Here is a 5000-nt window from a genome sequence, read left to right as displayed (position 1 = left end):
GTGCCGGACCACCACCCCCTAAAGAGCATTAGAGATTTTACAGATATGCTACCAGTAGACGTTAAAATGTCTGAAACGGGGACACTTTTTCCAAACAAGCAAATCCCACACCGAGGGTGCGCAGGTGCCGATGGTGGTCGAGGCATGTGCCCGCAACAAGGGCCAACGTGAGCCGATGGTGGTCGAGGCAACCGCCCGCACCAGCTCGAGGCATGTGCCCACACCAAGGCCCGGCATGTATCGATGGTGTTCGACGTAGGGGCAATCTTCTGCTGATGGTGGTCGAGGCAAGAGCCCGCACCAAGGGCCAGCGTGTGCCCATGGTGCTCGAGGCAACCGTCCGCACCAGGGCCCAGCGTGTGCCGATGGTGGTCGAGGCAACCGCCCGCACCAGGGCCCAGCGTGTGCCGATGGTGCTCGAGGCAACCGCCCGCACCAAGGGCCGGCTTGTGCCGATGGTGGTCGAGGCAACCGCCAGCACCAGGGCCCAGCGTGTGCCGATGGTGGTCGAGGCAACCGCCCGCACCAGGGCCCAGCGTGTGCCGATGGTGGTCGAGGCAAGCGCCCGCACCAGGGCCCAGCGTGTGCCGATGGTGGTCGAGGCAAGCGCCCTCACCAAGGCCGAGCGTGTGCCGATGGTGGTCGAGGCAACCGCCCGCACCAGGGCCCAGCGTGTGCCGATGGTGGTCGAGGCAAGCGCCCGCACCAAGGCCGAGCGTGTGCCGATGGTGGTCGAGGCAAGCGCCCGCACCAGGGCCCAGCGTGTGCCGATGGTGGTCGAGGCAAGCGCCCTCACCAAGGCCGAGCGTGTGCCGATGGTGGTCGAGGCAACCGGCCGCACCAAGGGCCGGCGTGTGCCGATGGTGTTCGAGGCAACCGCCCGCACCAGGGCCCAGCGTGTGCCGATGGTGGTCGAGCCAGGAGCCCGCACCAAGGGCCGGCTTGTGCCGATGCTGTTCGGGGCAACCGCCCGCACCAGGGCCCAGCGTGTGCCGATGGTGCTGGGGGCAAGCGCCCGCCCCAGGGCCCAGCGTGTGCCGATGGTTATCGGGGCAACCGGCCGCACCAGGGCCCAGGGTCTACCGATGGTGCTCGAGGCAACCGCCCGCACCAAGGCTCAGCATGTGCCGATTGTGATCGAGGCAACAACCCACACCAGGGCCCAGCTTGTGCCGATGGCGGTCGAGGCAAGTGCCCGTACCGAAGGGCAGCCTATGCCGATGATGGTCGATGCTTGTGCCATCACCATGCGTCATCATGTGCCATTGATGGTCGAGGCCTTGGCCGAAGTTCGATTTTGAGCCACGGTGCCCATGCTTGGCTCCAGCATGTGCTGGTGCCGCATTTTTTTCACTCGGGACAGCATCGCCGGAGCATCGCCGGAGCATCGCCGGAGTACCGCCGGAGTACCGCCGGAGAACCTGACCGGCGGCATTGGGGTTCCGGCGATTGGGAGGGGGGCCGGGGGGGTGTGCGCACATGATGTGCGATTGGTGCTGGTACTTGGCCTTGTGTTGGCCCCCTATCCCTCATCAAACCTCTGAGAATTCACACCCCCTTAAAGAGCATTTGAGATTTTACAGGTTTGCTACCAGTAGCCGTTAAAGTGTCTGAAATGGGGACACTTTTTTCAAACGGTCACAAAATCTTCTCTACTTCGAGTTTTTAGCTGAATTTTTTTGTGCATGCCAACAAAAATAGAAGGATCATGCCTACAAAATTTGGGGCCAAAAATCCTTATAAAAAAATTTTAAAAAATCCCGAACCGCAAAAAGTTTCGAAAATCGTGAAAAATAGAAAACGAGTCATCTTCCAACGAAACTTCACGTGAAGGCTTAGGGGACCATTGTATGAATTTACAAGCCATAAAAATGGCATTGGCACGGCAGAAATTTGAAGATGTGCCTAAACCCACCAGGGCCCAGCGTGTGCCGATGGTGCTCGAGGCAACCGCCCGCACCAGGGCCCAGCGTGTGCCGATGGTGCTCGAGGCAAGCGCCCGCACCAGGGCCCAGCGTGTGCCGATGGTGGTCGAGGCAACCGCCCGCACCAGGGCCGATAGTGTGCCGATGGTGCTCGAGGCAACCTGTCGCACCAGGGCCCAGCGTGTGCCGATGGTGATCGAGGCAACCTGCCGCACCAGGGCCCAGCGTGTGCCGATGGTGGTCGAGGCAAGCGCCCGCACCAGCGCCCAGCGTGTGCCGATGGTGCTCGAGGCAACCGACCGCACCAGGGCCCAGCGTGTGCCGATGGTGCTCGAGGCAACCTGCCGCACCAGGGCCCAGCGTGTGCCGATGGTGCTCGAGGCAAGCGCCCGCACCAGGGCCCAGCGTGTGCCGATGGTGGTCGAGGCAAGCGCCCGCACCAGGGCCCAGCGTGTGCCGATGGTGGTCGAGGCAACCGCCCGCACCAGGGCCCAGCGTGTGCCGATGGTGCTCGAGGCAACCTGCCGCACCAGGGCCGAGCGTGTGCCGATGGTGGTCGAGGCAAGCGCCCGCACCAGGGCCCAGCGTGTGCCGATGGTGGTCGAGGCAACCTGCCGCACCAGGGCCCAGCGTGTGCCGATGGTGCTCGAGGCAACCGACCGCACCAGGGCCGAGCGTGTGCCGATGGTGCTCGAGGCAAGCGCCCGCACCAGGGCCCAGCGTGTGCCGATGGTGCTCGAGGCAACCGACCGCACCAGGGCCGAGCGTGTGCCGATGGTGGTCGAGGCAAGCGCCCGCACCAGGGCCCAGCGTGTGCCGATGGTGGTCGAGGCAACCGACCGCACCAGGGCCCAGCGTGTGCCGATGGTGCTCGAGGCAAGCGCCCGCACCAGGGCCCAGCGTGTGCCGATGGTGCTCGAGGCAACCTGCCGCACCAGGGCCCAGCGTGTGCCGATGGTGCTCGAGGCAACCTGCCGCACCAGGGCCCAGCGTGTGCCGATGGTGGTCGAGGCAAGCGCCCGCACCAGGGCCCAGCGTGTGCCGATGGTGGTCGAGGCAACCGCCCGCACCAGGGCCCAGCGTGTGCCGATGGTGGTCGAGGCAACCTGCCGCACCAGGGCCCAGCGTGTGCCGATGGTGCTCGAGGCAACCGACCGCACCAGGGCCCAGCGTGTGCCGATGGTGGTCGAGGCAAGCGCCCGCACCAGGGCCCAGCGTGTGCCGATGGTGGTCGAGGCAACCTGCCGCACCAGGGCCCAACGTGTGCCGATGGTGCTCGAGGCAACCGACCGCACCAGGGCCGAGCGTGTGCCGATGGTGCTCGAGGCAAGCTGCCGCACCAGGGCCCAGCGTGTGCCGATGGTGGTCGAGGCAAGCGCCCGCACCAGGGCCCAGCGTGTGCCGATGGTGATCGAGGCAACCGACCGCACCAGGGCCCAACGTGTGCCGATGGTGCTCGAGGCAACCTGCCGCACCAGGGCCCAGCGTGTGCCGATGGTGCTCGAGGCAACCTGCCGCACCAGGGCCCAGCGTGTGCCGATGGTGGTCGAGGCAAGCGCCCGCACCAGGGCCCAGCGTGTGCCGATGGTGGTCGAGGCAACCGACCGCACCAGGGCCCAGCGTGTGCCGATGGTGCTCGAGGCAACCTACCGCACCAGGGCCCAGCGTGTGCCGATGGTGGTCGAGGCAAGCGCCCGCACCAGGGCCCAGCGTGTGCCGATGGTGGTCGAGGCAAGCGCCCGCACCAGGGCCCAGCGTGTGCCGATGGTGGTCGAGGCAACCGCCCGCACCAGGGCCCAGCGTGTGCCGATGGTGGTCGAGGCAACCTGCCGCACCAGGGCCCAGCGTGTGCCGATGGTGCTCGAGGCAACCGACCGCACCAGGGCGGAGCGTGTGCCGATGGTGGTCGAGGCAAGCGCCCGCACCAGGGCCCAGCGTGTGCCGATGGTGGTCGAGGCTGCCGATGGTGGTCGAGGCAACCTGGCGCACCAGGGCCCAGCGTGTGCCGATGGTGCTCGAGGCAACCGACCGCACCAGGGCCGAGCGTGTGCCGATGGTGCTCGAGGCAAGCTGCCGCACCAGGGCCCAGCGTGTGCCGATGGTGGTCGAGGCAACCGCCCGCACCAGGGCCCAGCGTGTGCCGATGGTGATCGAGGCAACCGACCGCACCAGGGCCCAGCGTGTGCCGATGGTGCTCGAGGCAACCTGCCGCACCAGGGCCCAGCGTGTGCCGATGGTGGTCGAGGCAAGCGCCCGCACCAGGGCCCAGCGTGTGCCGATGGTGCTCGAGGCAACCGACCGCACCAGGGCCCAGCGTGTGCCGATGGTGCTCGAGGCAACCTGCCGCACCAGGGCCCAGCGTGTGCCGATGGTGGTCGAGGTAAGCGCCCGCACCAGGGCCCAGCGTGTGCCGATGGTGGTCGAGGCAAGCGCCCGCACCAGGGCCCAGCGTGTGCCGATGGTGCTCGAGGCAACCGACCGCACCAGGGCCGAGCGTGTGCCGATGGTGGTCGAGGCAAGCGCCCGCACCAGGGCCCAGCGTGTGCCGATGGTGGTCGAGGTAACCTGCCGCACCAGGGCCCAGCGTGTGCCGATGGTGCTCGAGGCAACCGACCGCACCAGGGCCGAGCGTGTGCCGATGGTGGTCGAGGCAAGCGCCCGCACCAGGGCCCAGCTTTTGCCGATGGTGATCGAGGCAACCGGCCGCTCCAGGGCCCAGCGTGTGCCGATGGTTATCGGGGCAACCGGCCGCACCAGGGCCCAGGGTCTGCGGATGGTGCTCGAGGCAACCGCCCGCACCAAGGCTCAGCATGTGCCGCTGGTGATCGAGGCAACAACCCACACCAGGGCCCAGCTTGTGCCGATGGCGGTCGAGGCAAGTGCCCGTACCGAAGGGCAGCCTATGCCGATGATGGTCGATGCATGTGCCATCACCATGCGTCATCATGTGCCATTGATGGTCGAGGCCTTGGCCGAAGTTCGATTTTGAGCCACGGTGCCCATGCTTGGCTCCAGCATGTGCTGGTGCCGCATTTTTTTCACTCGGGACAGCATCGCCGGAGCATCGCCGGAGCA

The sequence above is a fragment of the Durio zibethinus genome, unplaced genomic scaffold (genome assembly GCF_047325235.1).
Source record: "Durio zibethinus cultivar Kanyao isolate XHJ-2024 unplaced genomic scaffold, ASM4732523v1 HiC_scaffold_3, whole genome shotgun sequence".
Taxonomy (NCBI): domain Eukaryota; kingdom Viridiplantae; phylum Streptophyta; class Magnoliopsida; order Malvales; family Malvaceae; genus Durio; species Durio zibethinus.
This window is presented reverse-complemented; position numbering follows the sequence as displayed.